Raw genomic sequence first — 19,997 nt, forward strand, 5'->3', positions numbered from 1 at the left:
TTGAATCTTAATTGCCCTTGAAGTGGTCTAGCAAGCCACTCAGTTGTATCAAATTGCGACATGCAGGGGTGGATTTTCCAGTTTCTCACCCTGGAATGGTGGCGGCGAGGTCTTCTCGGCGGGCAGTCAGCCTCCAGCGCCTCGCGCCAGTTTTTGGGCCGATTTTGCGACGACGCTGAGCAGTACTGCCCGCAAGAGTTACGCCAGTGTGCAATGCCCCTGGTTGTGACACCTGTGCGCTTTTTGACTCCTGCCCGACCCGTATGCCCCACAGCATGCCCTGCTGGGACCACCTATAAAAACGGGCGCTCCAACCTATACCGACTGCAGAGAGGTAAGTATGATTGTTTTCTCTTTATTTTTGCGATTTATGTTGTGGTGGCATGGGCTATGTATTGGGAATGTTGTTGTGAGGTTTTTTTCAGGTTTTTCTTTTCTCCCCAGACCTCTCTCGGAGCGCTCCCAGGCCAGCTCTTTAGGTCGGGATTTTCCCATGCTCATCCGATCTAGCGCCCTAACAGAGGTGTATAATGCCTCCCTTAGCACTACGCCCCCTGACTCAGGGCCCAGCTGCCCAATTTTGATGACTGAGGTGCAAACTGTTCCCGGGAGCAAACTTTACTGCCCCGCCACCATTACCGCCCCGAAATTATCGAAGCTGAAAATCCAGCCCGCATTATTTCAAGAAGACCCACCTCCAGCTTTTCAGGACACCTTGGCAGGGAAGTAAAAGTTGGCCTTGCTAGTGCCGAAAATGAATGTAATTAAAAATAAGATGAATTAAGTTGCAGGTTTTTTTTTCCCAGGAAGGAAGGCGAAGTTGGAGGGTGTAATGCAAGGCAGGGAACCTGTATAAGGAGAGAGAAAAATTAATGATCAGAATAACCCTTGGTGGTGAGAATGTGTATCATATCAAAGTCTACACTTAGGTCTTTGATTTGGGTAGAAGAGTTAATCTGGAGGGCAAGGTTGAGGGAGGAAAGGAAGATAACTTTAGAAAGGTTAACGTCACTGTGGATGAGGAATTGCTCATTGCAAAGGATCAGTATGGGCACATGAGAGGGGATTTCAGCAAGGATGGTGTTAGGGTATCTCGAAGTGGTGGCACGGTAGGTGATAAGGATCGAAAAGGTGGTAGAGACTGAGGTATCCAAACATGAAGAAAATGCTGGAATACTGGGATAGGCCAAGATGAGATTTCAGATATAGGGAAGGGTGAAGCCATGAAGAGATTTAAATATGATGAAACTTTTAAATTAGAAGCACTGGGAGGGTGGGAGCCAATGTAGGTCAGCAAGGAGAGGGTGATGATGGGGTGGTGAGTAGGTTAGCAGAGTTTTGGGTGAGATAAAGTTTACAGAGGATGGAGGATGGGAGGCTGGCCAAGGGAGCATCGGAATAGTCATGTCTGGAGGTAACAAAGTCATGGTGGAGCATCTCAGCAGCAGATAGGCTAAGGCAGAGGTGGGCGATGTTACATAAGAACATAAGAAATAGGAGCAGGAGTAGGCCATTTGGCCCCTCGAGCCTACTCCACCATTTAATAAGATCATGGCTGATCTACCGTTTCAGTGGTGGAAATTGGCTGTTTTTGTGATGGAGAGGTTATAGGGTTGGAATCTCAGTATGGGGTTGATTCGGACATCAAGATTGTAAACAGTCTGGTTCAACCAAGCCAGTGACTGGGGAGAGGGATGGAATTGGTGGCAAGGGTACAGGATTTGCAGCAGGAGCTAAAGACATTGGGGTGGAAATTTGGTATTTTGCCGACCCTCTTGACACCCCGGAGGAGCGGCAATGGCGGTCCCACCGACAACTGCCAGCGCCCCACCGGAACATTCGGTGCCAGTATCGACAGGGCGCGGAGCATTACTGCCCGGAAGTGGCGAGCCGGTGTGCAACGCCCCTGGTTGCGACACCGGCTTGATTTTTAGTTGTCCCCCAACCCGTAGTGCCGCGCAGCATGCCCTGCTGGGAACGGCTGAGAAAGCAGGCATTCCAAGCTGTAGCGGTCGCAGTGAGGTAAGTAATGACGACCTCAGGTAAGTGTGATTGTTTGTTTTAAATCAATTTTTTTCTTTTGCAACTTATGTTGTGGTGGCACGAGCTATGTATTGGGAATGTTTTAGGTGTTTTTTGTTCAGGTTTTTTTTTCATCCCAGGCCTCTGTTATGGTGCTCCGAGGCCGGCTCTTTAGCTCGGGATTTTCCCTTGCTCAGCCGGCCGAGTGCCCTAAAAGAGGTGTGCAACGCATCCCTCAGCACCCCGCTCCAAACTCCCGGCCCAGCTGATGAATATTGCGGCGGCAGACGCAAACCATTTGCTGGCGCAAAATTTACAGCTCTGCCCGAGACACCACCCCAACTGAGGCACAACCAAATTTCTCCCCCAATGGCTTAAAGAAATAGGAAAGGTGGTAGAGACTGAGGTATCCAAACATGAAGAAAATGTTTAACAGGAGAAAATTGCAGCCTTATCCAAGGCTGGATGTCGGACAAGTAGTCTGACAGCACATGTAATTGGGTGGGGTGCCCTCAGTGAGAGGAAATCAATCAAGTTGGTAAGCTAGGTTTTGGTTAGCCTTCGGATGTCACTGCACTCATCTAGGATTAGGTCATGAGAGAAGACATGGAAGTATAAAAAGTATCACAACTGCTACACTGTGAAGTGTCCCAGATAGCCAACAGGGCATCAATCACGGCTTTCAGAGGCTGTGCTTGGTTTCTTCAGGAGCACCGCCTCTTATAAAAGTCACTATACCTTGACAACACGACTTTCAAGATGTTCTTCTAAAAGATTTATGGTTGCGGCTTGCTGCAGAAATATATTTTGCTTTGTTCATTTCATACTTCATTACAAGTCCTAATTATCCCAAACACCAGCTTGTTAAGAACAAACAAATTTTAAACGAAAGAAAATCAAAATGATTTATACAGTGTAGTACTGCATAGGGGGCAAAGTGAGGGAACTGATTTACACAGTGCAGTACAGGGTTGTTCCAACCTCCGTCATTGAATTATAATATGCAGACTCAGAGGCCGAACTCCAAACCATCGCTTACACCTTCACTGAAACATATGAGAGTCTGGGCCTAACATTAAACATCAATAAGACAAAGGTTCTCTACCAACCTGCCCCTGCCACATAGCACTGCCTCCCCCCAATTATCAAGATCCGTGACAAGACCTTGGACAGCGTGGACCACTTTCCATACCAAGGGAGCCTACTGTCAACAAGGGCAGACATCAATGACAAAGTCCAACACCGCCTTCAGTATGCCAGTGCAGCCTTCAGTTGCCTGAGGAAAAGAGTGTTTGAAGACCAAGATCTCAAACCTGGCGCCAAATTCATGGACTACAGAGCAGTAGTGATACCCGCCCAACTATTTGCTTCAGAGACATGGACTATGTACAGTAGGCACCTCAAACCATTGGAGAAGTACCACCAATGCTGCCTCCACAAAATCCTGCAAATTCATTAGCAGGATAGGTGTAACAATGTCTGCGTTCTCTCTCAGGCCATCATCCCCAGCATCGAGGCATTGATCACGCTCGATCAGCTCCGATGGACGGGCTACATTGTCCACATGCCCGATACTAGACTCCCGAAACAAACACTCTACTCCGAGCTATGTCACAGCAGACGAGCCCCAGGAGGGCAGAGAAAATGCTTCAAAGACACCCTCAAAGCCTCCTTGAAAAAATATAAAATCCCCACCAACTCATGGGAATCCCTGATCCAAGACTGCTCAAAGTGGAGGAGAAGCATCCGAGAAAGCGGCAAACACTTCGAGTCTCTCCGCCGGGAGCATGCGGAAGCCAAGCACAAACAGCGGAAGTAGCGTACGACAAATCAAGCACCCCACCCACCCGTCCCTCCAATCACCATCTGCCCCACCTGTGACAGAGACTGTAGATCCCACATTGGTCTCATCAGTCACCTTAGAACTCATTTTTGAGTGGAAACAAGTCATCCTCGACTCCAGGGGACTGCCTAAGAGGAAGAAGTAGTATTGCACTGGGGGACAGAGTGAGGGGACTGATTTATACAGTGCAGTACCGCACTGAGCAGAGGCCTTGCATTTTCTCAGCAGGAAGCAAGGGATAAACAAATTAGAAGAGTCATCAATGTGCCACTAGCAACAACAAACAACAACTTGGATTTATATAGTGCCTTTAACGTAGCAAAACATTCCAAAGCTTTTTACAGGAGCATAATCAGACAACAATTGATTGACAAAGCATAAGGATATATTAGGACAGGTGACCAACGCTTGGTCAAAGGAGCTTTTAAGGAGCCTCTTAAAGGAGGAGAGAGAGGTAGAGAGGCAGAGAGGTTTAGGCAGGGAGTTCCGAAGCTTAAGACTCTTTAGCAGCTCATTGGAAGAGGCAAAGGAGTAAGTTAACCATCCACCCTCTCAGTTGCAGGTTGTATGTGACAAGAGGAAACTAGGTCTGAGGAAACCAGGGGGAATGGGGAATAGAAGGGGGTTGATTCTCTTACAGATAATATAGGAAAAACAAAAATTTGACTGTATATTCAAAAATGTTAAAATAAACAGTTAAAAGATTTGAACTCATTAACAATAACATTTTATACAGCAACCTTAAAAATCCATTTTAAATAGTTTTTGTCGGCTTAAAAGGAGACATATGGAAAAGTACATGGGATGTTAATTTGAAGATGATATCAAATGACCTGGAAAATTGGTTGCTATATTAAATATTCTTAGTGAGTATAGTCAATAAATAAATGTCATATACTGAATTACTTTGATCATCTTTCAGTTCATTTTAAAGCAATGTGCATCTCTAATATTGACACAACATGAAAGAGCTTTGCCAAATCCACTACCATGAATAAGTGTGACTTCTTTGTCTCTAAGATTGAGACAATCCAATTGGCCACGTCTGCCTCTTCCCTTCCTTCCCCAAGCCCACCGGGCCAAACTTCCTGCAATGAAGACCCTGCCCTAACCCTGACCTCACATTTTCCTCCAGTTTCTTTCCAATCTCCCCTCATGACCTCTCCGTGCTTATCCTGTCCATGAGACCCACTTCCTGCTCCTTTGTCCCTATTCCCAATTTGCTGACCCCCCAACTTCCTTTTCTGGCTCCCATGTTAGCTGACACTGTTAACGGTTCTCTCTCCTCAGGTATGGTCCCCACCTCCCTCAAATCTGCTGTCATCACCCCTCTCCTCAAAAAAACAACCCTCGACCCCACCGTACTTACAAACTACCGCCCCATCTCCAACCTCCCTTTCCTCTCCAAAGTCCTTGAACATGTTGTCACCTCCCAAATCCGTGCCCATCTTTCCTCAATTCCATGTTTGAATCCCTCTAATCCGATTTCCGTGCCTGCTAGAATACCGAAACAGCTCTCATCAAAGTCACAAATGACATCCTTTGTGACTACGACAAAGGTAAACTATTTCTCCTCGTTCTTATTGCATTGCCTGCAGCCTTTGACATGGTTGACCACTCTATCCTTCTCCAATGCCTCTCCACTGTTGTCCAGCTGGGTGGGACTGCACTCGCCTGGTTCCATTCTTATCTATCTAATCATAGCCAGAGAATCACCTGCAACGGCTTCTCTTCCCACCTCCGCATCATTATGTCTGGTGTTCCCCTCCTATTTCTGTTTAGCGTCATCATCTGAAATCACAGCATCAGTTTTCACATGTACCCTAATGACACCCAGCTCTAACTCAATACCTCAGTCTCTAAATTGTCAGACTGCTTGTCTGGATGAGCAGAAAAGGCCTTGGTGTCATATTTGACCCTGAAATGAGCTTTCGACCGTCTATCTGCAGCATAATTAAGACCACCTATTTCCACCTCCATAACATCACCCGTCACCGACCTTGCTTCAGCAGATCTGCTGCTGAAGCCCTCATTCATGCTTTGTTACCTTTAGACTTGACTATTTCAACGCACTCCTGGCTGGCCTCCCACATTCTACCCAATGTAAACTAGCGGTGATCCAAAACTCGGCTGCCCATGTCTTAACTCTCACCAAGTCCTGCTCACCCATCACCCCTGTGTTCACTGACTTACATTGGCTCCCATTTAAGCAATGCCTCGATTTCAAAATCCTCATCCTTGTTTTCAAATCCCTCTATGGCCGCTCGTCCCTCCCTATCTTTGTAATATCCTCCAGCCTCACAACCTCCCCAAGATGTATCGTTCCTCTAATTCTGCCCTCCTGAGCATCCCTGATTATAATCGCTCAACCATTGGTGGCCATGCCTTCCGTTGCCTAGCCACTAAGTTCTGGAATTCCCTGCCTAAACCTCCCCAACTAGCTACCTCACTTCCCTCCTTCAAGACGCTCCTTATACCTCTTTGACCAAGCTTTTTATCACCTGCCCTAATTTCTCCTTATGTGGCTTGGTGTCAAATTTTTGTTCCATAATACTCCTCTGAAGGGCCTTGGGATGTTTCACTACGTTAAAGGCACTATATAATTATGAGTTGTTGTTGTTGCCATTGTTGAGCTTGTACACACACATACTAACCTCACCCAGATGCCCATATCAAATTGAAAACAATGGCATACAATGTTATGAAGAGGAGTAGTAGGCCAGAGAATTAGGAAATTTTTAGAAACCAGCAAAGGAAAACTAAAAAAATAATAAAGAGGGAGAAGATAGATTAGGAGAGTAAACTAGCAAGAAATATAAAAACAGATAGTAAGAGCTTCTACAGGTATATGAAAAGAAGAGAGTAGCTAAAGTAAATGTTGGTTCCTTAGAGGATGAGACTGGGGAATTAATAATGGGAAAAACGGCAGAGACTTTGAACACATATTTTGTATCGGTCTACATGGTAGAAGACACTAAACCATCCCAGTAATAATAGATAATCAAGGAGCTATAGGGAGGGAGGAACTTAAAACTATCACCATCACTAGAGAAAAAGAACTAAGCAAAATAATGGGACTAAAGGTGAACAAGTCCTCTGGACCTGATGGCCTGCATCCTAGAGTCTTAAAATAAGCGGCTGCAGAGATAGTTGATGCATTGGTTGTAATCTACCAAAATTCCCTGGATTCTGGACAGGTCCCAGCAGATTGGAAACCCAAAAATGAAACGCCCATATTCAAGAAAGGAGGGAGACAGAAAGCACGAAACTATAGACCAGTTAGCCTAACATCTATCATTGGGAAAATGCTGGAGTCCATTATTAAGGAAGTATTAGCAGGACATTTAGAAATTCATAATACAATCAAGCAGAGTAAAACATGGTTATATGAAATGGAAATTGTGTTTGACAAATTTGCTAGAGTTCTTTGAGGATGTAACGAGCAGGGTGGATAAGGGGGAACCAGTGGATGTTGTGTATTTGGATTTCCAGAAGGCATTCAATAAGGTGCCACATAAAAGGTAATTGCACAAGATAAGAGCTCATGGGGATGGGGGTAATATATTAGCATGGATAGAGGATTGGTTAATTAACAGAAATCAGAGAGTCAAGATAATTGGGTCATTTTCAGGTTGGCAAAGTGCAACTAGTGGGATGCCACAAGGATCAGTGCTCGGGCCTCAACTATTTACAATCTCTATTAATGACTTGGATGTAATGTACCTTGACTGGGTAGATGCAGAGAGGATGTTTTTTCCCTCGTGGGGGAATCTAGAACTAGGGGGCATAGTTTCAGCATAAGGGGTCACACATTTAAAACAGAGATGAGGAGGAATTTCTTCTCTCAGAGTGTTGTGAATCTTTGGAATTCTCTAACCCAGAGAATTATGGTCATTGAATATATTTAAAGTGGAGATAGGCAGATTTTTGAACTATAGGGGAGTCAAGAGTTATGGGGAGCAGATAGGAAAGTGGAGTTGGGTCCAAGATCAGATCAGCCATAATCTTATTGAATGGTGGAGCAGGCTCGAGGGACACATAACCTATTCCTGCTCCTATTTCTTATGTTCTTATGCTGAATCCTCAACCTAGAATCTCAATCAATATCTCCTTGCATTAAAGGGGCATGAGCAGCAAGATAAAATATTTAACTAGATACTATTTTTCACCATATGGCAAAGGGTGTAGTGATGTCAATGTGCAATCAAATGCATCTGATACTGCAAAATATTTAAAGTTTAAAAAAAAATCACAGCTTGATTTAAAAATCTTTCTCAAAAAATACATATTGTAAATTCATGTGTTTGACAAGGTGCCACATAAAAGGTTACTGCACAAGATAAAAGTTCACGGGGTTGGGGATAATATATTAGCATGGATAGAGGATTGGCTAACTGACAGAAAACAGAGAGTCAGGATAAATGGTTCATTCTCTGGTTGGCAACGAGTAACTAGTGGCGTGCCGCAGGGATCAGTGCTGGGACCTCAACTATTTACAATCTATATTAACGACTTGGAAGAAGGGACTGAGTGTAACGTAGCCAAGTTTTCTGATGATACAAAGATGGGAGGCACAGCAAAAAATCTGCAAAAGGACATTGACAGGCTAGGTGAGTGGGCAAAAATTTGGCAGATGGAGTATAATGTTAGAAAGTGTGAGGTCATGCACTTTGGCAGAAAAAAATCAAAGAGCAAGTTATTATTTAAATGGAGAAAGATTGCAAAGTGCCGCAGTACAGCGGGACCTGGGGGTACTTGTGCATGAAACACAAAAGGATAATATGCAGGTACAGCAAGTGATCAGGAAGGTCAATGGTACCTTGGCCTTTATTGCAAAGGGGATGGAGTATAAAAGCAGGGAAGTCTTACTACAGCTATATAAGGTATTGGTGAGGCCACACCTGGAATACTGGGTGCAGTTTTGGTTTCCATATTGTAAGAATAAAAGTGTTTATTAATTGATTATGTGTATGTATAAATGTTAAAAGTGTAGATTAACGGAAAGGTCTGTTTGTGTTGAGATAAAATGGAAGCCCACAGATTGCCGAGACGCCTGAGCCAGTCCAGACAGCCACATGTGTGAGGAGAGCCAATAAGAAGCTGCCCTTGAACCAAAGTCCAATCGGGAGACTTTCTGAGGACAATGGCCTTGAGGAATATAAAAAACGCAAGTCAGGAACTTTTCTCTCTCTTCACTCCCTGCTGGACACACGGCAAAAGACCTCCTGTTGAAGACCAGCCAAATCAGCATGCCGTATGTTCAAACCAGCCAGCAAAAGGGGCGTAACGTACATCGCTTTTTATGATAACCTCATTGTATCTCTGTTGTAACTAAGGTAGATCTATAGGATATTTGATGTCTGCTGTTAAATTCATGTGTATGTTTTTAATAAACTGCCAATTGTTCTGAAAGAATCATCTCACTGTCAAATGTAAGCCCAGAGAGATTCAAAAATCTTACAAAATTGGTGAAGAATGCGGGCAATTTGTGGGTTTCCATTTTATCAAATTCCTGCTGGTTCCAAGTACTTCTCAGGAGTTGCGATTCTAACCTGTGTTGCAATTATAATTGAAACAATTAAACGGATTGGGAGTTGCGTCTTAGGGGAGCAGTCGTCTCGATAGTTGTAACTGTTTAAGTAGAGCGGGTTGGGGAGCCACCAGTAGTTATATTCAAAAGACACAGGATGAAGGAATCGGTCATGGACAGAAAGCCACCAATAAAAAGTAATGTTGAGCTAGTTTATCAGGAGAGGTTGTCGAAAAAGCTCCCGATACAAGACGCAGAAGAGTTAAGGGCACAGGCACAGCACAAGGGTGGACCTGCCTCATGTGGGGAGATGGTGAGAATTATACAGGAGAGGCTAGATAGGGGAGAGCTGAGATCAAAACAGGCAAACAGTCTCGTGGCGTTTAGCATTTTTATTGTGCCAGGAGAGATGAGGAATTAATGAGGCAAGACCGCCAAAGTGATAGAAGATTTGAAAGAATTGCAAGTAAAAGAGATTCAGTTAAAAGAAAGAGATTGAACGTATAAAACAGCAAAAGGAAGAAGGCGTCCAACTTGTGAAGCAGTTAAAAGAGGGAGAAATACAGCATTTAAGATAAGAAATTGGCCACTTAAACCACAGTATTAAGCAATTAGAACGAGGGGCCAAACAGGCAGCTTCACTGCTGCAGCAACAAAGCCTTTCAAACTTAAATGCCACCGCAGCCGTTGTTGAAGCAAATGAAAACAAATTAGAGTTAAAAAAATATAAATCGGAAAACTTGAGGCTCCAGCAAGAATTAGAAGATGCTGGAGCTGCATTAAGAGAAGTCATTAAGAAGCCACATAGGGAAGCAAATCACTCCCAGTGCCAACCAAAAAGTAAGTTAGGGGAGCAGCAGGCCCTGGTATCCGTAGTAACACGGGGAGCCATAAACAAGCCAGCAGAAGGGGACAAGGGGGAGACAGATTGGGAAGAGGAAGGAAGTCACAAGAGCCAATCGTAGCTGTAATAACTGCTTCTTCACGATGTAATGCGCACGGCAACATCATCAGTAATTATCCCGACTCATGGCCCTTTTCTGGTGTTGATGCCACGGTGTGTAGCCACGAGTTGGGGCCCATTAATGATGGAGACGACCCACTGGAAGTTAATAGGAGGTGGGCAAATTTCAGGAGAGGTCACCCCGAGTTGGAAGAGAGAGACTTAACACGAGTCCTCTTCTTGGCCTGTTCCACTTCCCTAAAAGATAATCTGCCAGAAGCAGTCCTCCAGCCTGGCGCAGCGGCCGGTGCACTCATGACCGGGGTCCTAAACCACTTAGGGACCCGAAACTTGAACTTAGTGGCTCTGCTTAATCAGACCAAGCAGCGCCCAGAAGAAAGAGATCCCTGGAGCCTTCAGTAAGCGCCTGTACGATATCTATCAACGTACGCAGAACCAGGCACCTGCAAATGCTACAGTAGGAAAGAATCAGGAACAATTTAAATCACTGTTCCTGACCCAACTCCACCCTTTAGTTAAAACCACCCTGGGGAATAGCCAAGAGGCCCACCAATCAGTGGATAGATATAAAGACCAATGCTCAAATAGCCTGGGAGATGGTAAAAGACCAGTTAAAGGAGAAGTCACCACCAACTGCAAATAAACCAGTGTCAATGGTGGAGAGATCTCGAAACTAACCCTTTAAGGGACAGTGCTTTAATTATAAGAAGGTAGGCCACCTAGCAAAAGACTGCAGCAGACCCAGACCAGCACTGAACCATGATGCAACACATAGATACCTCCAGAGGGATGAATCCAAGCCCTCTGGGACAGATCAAAGATTGGCTAAATTGATAACCTTCATACAAAATCAAAATGCCACGGAGAGGATGCAAAATTATTTACCGGTGCACGTAACCGACAATGCACGCTCATTAGAGAGACCCATTCCAGGATCGATCCTATGACAGGGTTCGGCCCCCAAAAATTGGTCGGAAGTGGGGTTCTGATGTAATGGTCGCGGGAGACCAGTGGTCCTCGTTGTCTTAAAAGGGGGCAGGCGACAGATTATGCTTATCGATACTGGCTCAGCCGTTACCATCATCCACACCCCATACCCTGAATGCCATGCGGTGGCGGGCAAGGGTTATATGATCCTTAAAGGGTTTAACGGTGATACAACCACCACGTATACAGGGAAGGCCACGTATACAGTAAGGTCCCAGCTATGATGCTGATGACCACTCCCAATGGAAGGGGAATTTTAGGGGCTGATGTGTTGGATCAGTATGGCGCGGTGATAGATTATAATCAGGACTATGTTTGGATGGGATTGGGAGATAAGGCAGGAGTGATAGAAATTTCAGGTGCTCACTCGGTTTTTGCTATTAAAAAGCCATCTGAGTATGACTCTCACAAGGTGGAGATAATACAGTGACTACCATTACCCACTTCCAAAACAGCCCGATAATCATTCTTGGGTTTAGTGGGGACCAAAGGAACTTTATCCCAGGCTTTGCAGAATGATTTAATAAAACTGCAGGGTGATGACATACACTCGGCATGGACTGATGCTCACACCCAGTCCGTGGCTAAATTAAAAACTGCAGTGATACAGGTTGCATGTCTGATCCCTCCTGATCCCACTCAGCCCTTCCATTTGGAGGTCGGGGCTACAGAGCAAAGCCTCACTGCAGTTCTGTGCCAAATGCGAGCTGATTGATGACAGCCCATTGCATATGCGTCTCGAATCCTGCAGGGGGCAGAAAAGACTTATAACGCATGCAAGTGCCACCTACTGGCCGTCTTCTGGTCGGTACATCACTTTACCTTTATTACTGGGTTGCAGGCTACAATCCTGCACACCGGATACACACCTCTGAAAGTACTGATGAAACCTGGAGATTCGCTAGTTTCCTCGCAGCGCCTCAGCAAATGGATATTAGAATTTATAAAGAGAGACATTGAAACCATTTCCAAACCCACCACCTTGCTGCCACAATTTCTGATCTATGAGGGGGACCCACATGAATGTCCGTTGCCCCTGATTAACTTTGAGACCCGTCCTGTGCGGAAAGAGCCCATACAGGGTGCCCCAGATGTCTACATCGATGGGTCCTCATATCACATTGAGGGATCCCCTCACACCGGATGCTGTGGTATTGCCAGAAAGAACCATCCAGCGAAGATGCAACAGACAGTCTTCACAATATGCAGAAATCGCCACACTTCTAGCTGCTGTAAAGGAGACCTCAGATAGACCCATGAATATTTGGTCTGATAGTGCCTATGCTATAAACACCATGCTCTCCTTGCCCCATACCACAAAAATGACTATTGTACGATAGACGGTAAGGCCCTGGTCCATGGGCCCTGGTTACGCCTGCTCTGGTCATACCTTAAACAGCGATCCCAGCCCTGCTTCATAGGAAAGGTAGCAGCCCATAGAAGAGAGGGTCCACATAGTGAGGGAAATTCCAGAGCAGACAGAGCAGCCAAGGATGCTGCGATTGATGGGGAGATAGAGGATGTCGAGCCCTGCAATACTGTTAGCAAGGCGTCCCCAACAGATCTCCTAGATTTAAAACCCCTGGAGCAGCAATACTGGTCATATGCTGTTGTAAGCGCCTGACACGAGGAAGGCATACCTTTTCCTCAACAAACAGCCCAGGCTCCCAATACCATACTAGCCACTGCCCCTGACTCAGATGAGCAGTTGCTGATGTTCAAAAGAAAGTCAAACGCCTGCCTGGTGGTGTGTGTTCCACCAGAGGTGGGTCAGGAACTGCTCTCCCTCTTTCACTCCCACCCCACAGCAGGGCGCTATTCTGCCCTGGTAACCTTCTACAAGGTAGCATCCACAGCTTGGTGGCCTTTCAGAAGGGAAACAATCGACCAATCCGTGGCATGATGCCTACCTTGCCTGCAACACAATCCTCCCGCATGCACTAACTGAGCCTTGCTTCAAAGTACACCCCCACCTCAAGGGCCATGGACTCACCTCCAGACAGACTTCATTGGGCCACTTCCACAGGTGCAAGGCAATTTTCAGCATTCCCTAGTGCTGGTGGATCAATTCACTAAATGGATTGAAGCATTCCCCTGCCACTCCAATACCGCAATCACAGCAGCCAAAACACTATTAAATCATGTGTTTTGTAGATGGAGTGTACCAGTAAAAGTGGATGGTGATCAAGGTTCACACTTTACCGGTAAAATCTTTACCCACCTGCAGGAAATGTTGGGGATAAAACACAAATTACATATTGCTCACCACCCCCAGTCATCCGGAGGGGTTGAAAGGGGGAACAGGACCCTCAAGTTAATGTTAAAAAAATTGTGTGCAGACCATCCCACTCAATGGGCAAACATGCTGCCAATGTGCTTAATGGCAATGAGGTCCACAAGTAATAGAACAACAGGGGTCTCCCCATATCAGGTCATGATGGGGTGTGTGGAAATGTATTTTTAAAGTTGCATTACAATGTTTTTTTGTACCCTTTTTGCAATAAAACAAAATGGAGTCCAGATCCTGCCAGAGGCTTCTGCAGCAGACAGTCTGTTTGCATAAACATGCTAACCTTGACTGAAATTGCTGATAGCTGATTAATAGCCACCAGACAACATTAAGACTGTCCTCCTGAGATACGTACCACCTATTGTGCTCCCCTGCATTAGCAATAGTCTGTCGCTATGCCAGACCTTAGAAGGGCTGGTTAAAGGTTGTAAAGATGCAGCACCAATTCACCCCCTAAGAGATAATCAAATTATCAGCCATTATCTCTTGTGCAGAACTCATCCATAATATGCAAGAAGCCAAGTACCCAATCAACCACTATGGAAATCATGGGCCCAAATAACTGGCCAGGAAACTGGACAATCCTAAAACAATGCAAAGCCGGTGATAGCACATTATCACACCCTAATCGAGTTATTGCTGACTAGCCCACCAAAAACACTGACAAAGGAGATATTTGAAAAAATGTAAAGACAAGGATGTGGTAATCATTAACTGATTGGAGAACTCTTTATCTGTTTTCTCTGACTGCAAAGGCAGAACCAATACACAGGATGGAACCATAACTTGTTTGTTCTACTGTATAAATATATTGTGAAACTGTACCATATGAAGAGTCCCCACTTAGCCTTTAACTGAGTGAGACTCTGCCTTGCTGCAAGTAAAAAATCTACCGGAGCTGATTGTGTTAAGAGTCATATATTGAGAGTCGAGATTTCGACAGGTGGCTCATGAAAACACCAGGCCAGCCAGCACTAACAGGGATGAGTCCCCTGACAATGAAAACATGTAGTTCCAAGTGGCTAGAACAAGTGATAGATCACACCGGTCAGATCAATTGATTTGTGGCCACCGAATTGGGGAAGTCAAAAAGACAACTTAAAATGTACTTTGACAAGAAAGTACGTCCCTTTGAATACGAGGTGGGAGACTCAGTAATGATTCCAAATTATAGGAAAAAGAAGCTGCCTTTGAGCCCGGGTGGTGGGGACCGTACAAGATTATAGACCGATTGAACCCCGCGGTTTATTTGATTCAATCACCGGGGAAAAAGGATGTTAAGTACAAGAAGTGGTTTCACATTAATCAGTTAAAAACTGCCAAAGAGTAAATACTGCACTGATCTTGTTTCCCACAGACCATGTTACGGATCCTCACGATTGTCAGGACGACACTGGCCATGACTGAAGCCGAGGGAAGATGCAGAAGCGAGAGCTGCAGCATGACTCACGAACATCATCAATGTGCTTCGAGAAGCGACGGTGCACTGAAGATACAGGAAGGGGAGACTCTCTGCTGGAGATGTTATTGAACTGTTATTAAATCCTTACAAGGTGGTGACCAAGACAGGCCACTCACTTTTCTTCTTCTCCCCCTCAATGCTTACGATATATGAGGGGTCAATAAGGATATTTCCCCCTCAAGGTGGGGAGTTTGTAAGAATAAAAGTGTTTATTAATTGATTTTCTGTATGTATAAATGTTAAAAGTGTAGATTAATGGAAAGGTCTGTTTGTGTTGAGATAAAATGGAAGCCCACAGATTGCCAGCATGGGCTAAGTTTTGTAAGACACAAAATGAAAGCCGCCAGAGCTGCCGCATGGGTTTTGTGTTTTAGAAAGCCATTTAAACTAATCAGAGACGGCTGAGCCAGTCCAGACAGCCACATGTGTGAGGAGAGCCAATAAGAAGCTGCCCTTGGACCAAAGTCCAATCGGGAGACTTTCTGAGGATAATGGCCTTGAGGAATATAAAAAACGTAAGCCAGGAACTTTTCTCTCTCTTCACTCCCTGCTGGACACACGGCAAAAGACCTCCTGTTGAAGGCCAGCCAAATCAGCATGCCGTGTGTTCAAACCAGCCAGCAAAAGGGGCGTAACGTACATCGCTTTTTATGATAACCTCATTGTATCTCTGTTGTAACTAAGGTAGATCTATAGGATATTTGACGACTGCTGTTAAATGCATGTGTGTGTTTTTAATAAACTATGCCAATTGTTCTGAAAGAATCGTCTCACTGTCAAATGTAAACCCAGAGAAATTCAGAAATCTTACAATATTTACGAAAGGATATATTTGCTTTGGAGGCGGTTCAGAGAAGGTTCACTAGGTTGATTTCGGGGATGAAGGGGATGAGTAGGTTGGGCCTCTACTCATTGGAATTCAGAAGAATGAGAGGTGATCTCATCGAAACATATAAGATTATGAGGGAGCTTGACAAGGTGGATGCAGAGAGGATGTTTCCACTGGTGGGGGAGACTAGAACTAGAGGGCATGATTTTAAAATAAGAGGCTGCCCATTTAAAACAGAGATGAGGAGAAATTTCTTCTCTCAGAGGGTTGTAAATCTGTGGAATTTGCTGCCTCAGAGAGCTGTGGAAGCTGGGACATTGAATAAATTTAAGACAGAAATAGTTTCTTAAACAATAAGGGGCTAAGGGGTTATGGAGGGCGGGCGGGGAAGTGGAGCTGAGTCCATGATCGGATCAACCATGATCTTATTGAATGGCGGAGCAGGCTCGAAGGGCCGTATGGCCTACTCCTGTTCCTATTTCTTATGTTCTTATGTTCAAATCTGCTGCCCAAGCTGATGGTGTTTGGGCTTAATTTTTGGAGCAGGAATTGTTGCACCACTCCCCCAGAATAAGGAGAGATTGCCCCTAAATTGCACAAGGAGTTAAAAGTGGTCAACATTTTAGAATCGTGGTCAGTGTCTTATGGCGCTTCCAATGATAAATCGAAGTTTTGTAAATCATTGTTTTATAAGTAGAGGGCCGTTATACCATGTCAAATAGATGTGTGTGTTACTTTTAGGCTAGAAGGTGCAATTGCTTTGCGTTCTCAAAATGAAGCATGCATTCACTGACAGATGACAACCCCAGGGTTGCTAGACTGCAGGACAATTAATGGTTGGAGATAGCATGAGAGGCCAGCACGTTCTTGGAGGGAACTGAAACACAGCAAGTTAAGATACTTTGTATCTCTAACAAAGAGCTGAGTGATTTTTTTTAATTCAGACTCGGGATGTGGGTATCCCTAGTTGCCTTAAGAAGGTGGTGGTGGACCACCTTCTTGAACCGCTGCACGATAGCAGTTTGATAAGAGTGAATGACTTGTTCTGCCACTTCAGAGGGCTATTAAGAGTCAACCATGTTGGTGTGGGATAGTAGGTTTCTTTCCCTAAAAGATATCTATGAACCCGTTGGGTTTTTATGACAATCCTAGTTTCCTGATCATTTTGACTGATACCAGCTCTTTATTTTCATATTTAAAAAAAATGCTGAATTCAAATTCTCAAACTGCTATGGTAGGCTACGAACTCACATTCTCTGGATTATTAGTCCAGGCCTCTGCATAACATGATCAGTAAAATAACCATTATACTACTTTCCTACATTTGCATCTGGTTTGGAAATGTTCAATTGTTTTTAGTTTGTTTTTACTTACTTGTCCATGGGTTAATGCAGCTTCTGAAAAAGTGGAAATCAGGGAGCCAATCACGTTGGAAGAATGATTCAATCAGGCGTAGTAGAATAAATTTGTCTGGATTAGAATAAATTTCCCTATAATTAAGAGTGTACAGAAGTATTACAGGAAGTGTGTGACAGCATGCTCAATGCATAAAACATTTCATATATTATTGACAGATCTTTCATTATTGTGAGTTGGAAATATGCTGTTTTGTAACAATAGAGTGTTATGAAACAAATCATTACAGGAAAGTGTGAGGGGGGAGAGTGTGAGGGGGGAGAGTGTGAGGGGGGAAAGTGTGAGGGGAGAGTGTGAGGGGGGAAAGTGTGAGGGGGGAAAGTGAGGGGAGAGTGTGAGGGGGAGAGTGTGAGGGGGGAAAGTGTGAGGGGAGAGTGTGAGGGGGAGAGTGTGAGGGAGGAAAGTGTGAGGGGGGAGAGTGTGAGGGGGAGAGTGTGAGGGGGGAAAGTGTGAGGGGGAGAGTGTGAGTGGGGAAAGTGTGAGGGGGGAAAGTGTGAGGGGGGAGAGTGTGAGGGGGAAGTGTGAGGGACGAAAGTGTGAGGGGGAAAGTGTGAGGGGGAGAGTGTGAGGGGGGAAAGTGTGAGGGGGAGAGTGTGAGGGGGAAGTGTGAGGGGGGAAAGTGTGAGGGGGAGAGTGTGAGGGGGGAAAGTGTGAGGGGGGAAGTGCGAGGGGGGAAAGTGTGAGGGGGAGAGTGTGAGGGGGAGAGTGTGAGAGGGAAAGTGTGAGGGGGAGAGTGTGAGGGGGAGAGTGTGAGGGGGCAAAGTGTGAGGGCCGAAAGTGCGAGGGGGGAAAATGTAATTGGGAGAGTGTGAGGGGGGAAAGAGTGAGGGGGAAAGTGTGAGGGGGAGAGTGTGAGGGGGAGAGTGTGAGGGGGGAAAGTGTGAGGGGGAGATTGTGAGGGGGAGAGTGTGAGGGGTGAAAGTGTGAGGGGGGAAAGTGTGAGGGGGAGAGTGTGAGGGGGAGAGTGTGAGTGGTAGAGTGTGAGGGGTAGAGTGTGAGGGGGTAGAGTGTGAGGGGGAAAGTGTGAGGGGGAAAGTGTGAGGGGGAGAGTGTGAGGGGGAGAGTGTGAGGGGGGAAAGTGTGAGGAGGGAAAGTGCGAAGGGGAAAGTGTGAGGGGTAGAGTGTGAGGGGGTAGATTGTGAGGGGTGAAAGTGTGAGGGGGGAAAGTGTGAGGGGGAGAGTGTGAGGGGGAGAGTGTGAGTGGTAGAGTGTGAGGGGTAGAGTGTGAGGGGGTAGAGTGTGAGGGGGAAAGTGTGAGGGGGAAAGTGTGAGGGGGAGAGAGTGAGGGGGGAAAGTGTGAGGGGGGAAGTGTGAGGGGGCAGAGTGTGAGGGGGAGAGTGTGAGCGGGAGAGTGTGAGGGGGGAAATTGTGAGGGGGGAAAGTGTGAATGGGGAAAGTGTGAGGGGGCAGAGGTGAGGGGTAGAGTGTAAGGGGGAGAGTGTGAGGGGGGAAAGTGTGAGCGGGGAAAGTGTGAGGGGAGAGTGTGAGGGGGGAGAGTGTGAGGGGGGAAAGTGTGAGGGGGAGAGAGGGAGGGACGAAAGTGTGAGGGGGAAAGTGTGAGGGGGAGAGTGTGTGGGGGAGAGTGTGAGGGGGGAAAGTGTGAGGGGGAGAGTGTGAGGGATGAAAGTGTGAGGGGGGAAAGTGTGAGGGGGAGAGTGTGAGGGGGGAAAGTGTGAGGGGGAGAGTGTGATGGGGGAAGTGTGAGTGGGGAAAGTGTGAGAGGGGAAAGTGTGAGGGGGGAGAGTGTGAGGGGGAAGTGTGAGGGACGAAAGTGTGAGGGGGGAGAGTGTGAGGGGGGAAAGTGTGAGGGGGAGAGTGTGAGGGGGGAAAGTGTGAGGGGGAGAGTGTGAGGGGGGAAGTGTGAGGGGGGAAAGTGTGAGGGGGAGAGTGTGAGGGGGGAAAGTGTGAGGGGGGAAGTGCGAGGGGGAAAGTGTGAGAGGGAAAGTGTGAGGGGGAGAGTGTGAGGGTGGAAAGTGTGAGAGGGAAAGTGTGAGGGGGGAGAGTGAGGGGGAGAGTGTGAGGGGGAGAGTGTGAGGGGGCAAAGTGTGAGGGCCGAAAGTGCGAGGGGGGAAAATGTAATTGGGAGAGTGTGAGAGGGGAAAGAGTGAGGGGGAAAGTGTGAGGGGGAGAGAGTGAGGGGGAGAGTGTGAGGGGGAGAGTGTGAGGGGGGAAGTGTGAGGAGGGAAAGTGCGAAGGGGAAAGTGTGAGGGGGAGATTGTGAGGGGGGAGAGTGTGAGGGGGAGAGTGTGAGGGGTGAAAGTGTGAGGGGAGAGTGTGAGGGGGAGAGTGTGAGTGGTAGAGTGTGAGGGGTAGAGTGTGAGGGGGAGAGTGTGAGTGGTAGAGTGTGAGGGGTAGAGTGTGAGGGGGTAGAGTGTGAGGGGGGAAATTGTGAGGGGGGAAAGTGTGAGGGGGGAAGTGCGAGGGGGGAGAGTGTGAGGGGGGAAAGTGCGAGGGGGGAAAGTGTGAGAGGAAAGTGTGAGGGGGAGAGTGTGAGGGTGGAAAGTGTGAGAGGGAAAGTGTGAGGGGGAGAGAGTGAGGGGAGAGTGTGAGGGGAGAGTGTGAGGGGGCAAAGTGTGAGGGCCGAAAGTGCGAGGGGGGAAAATGTAATTGGGAGAGTGTGAGGGGGGAAAGAGTGAGGGGAAAGTGTGAGGGGG

This window comes from Pristiophorus japonicus, chromosome 4, assembly GCF_044704955.1.
Source record: "Pristiophorus japonicus isolate sPriJap1 chromosome 4, sPriJap1.hap1, whole genome shotgun sequence".
In the NCBI taxonomy this organism is placed as follows: domain Eukaryota; kingdom Metazoa; phylum Chordata; class Chondrichthyes; family Pristiophoridae; genus Pristiophorus; species Pristiophorus japonicus.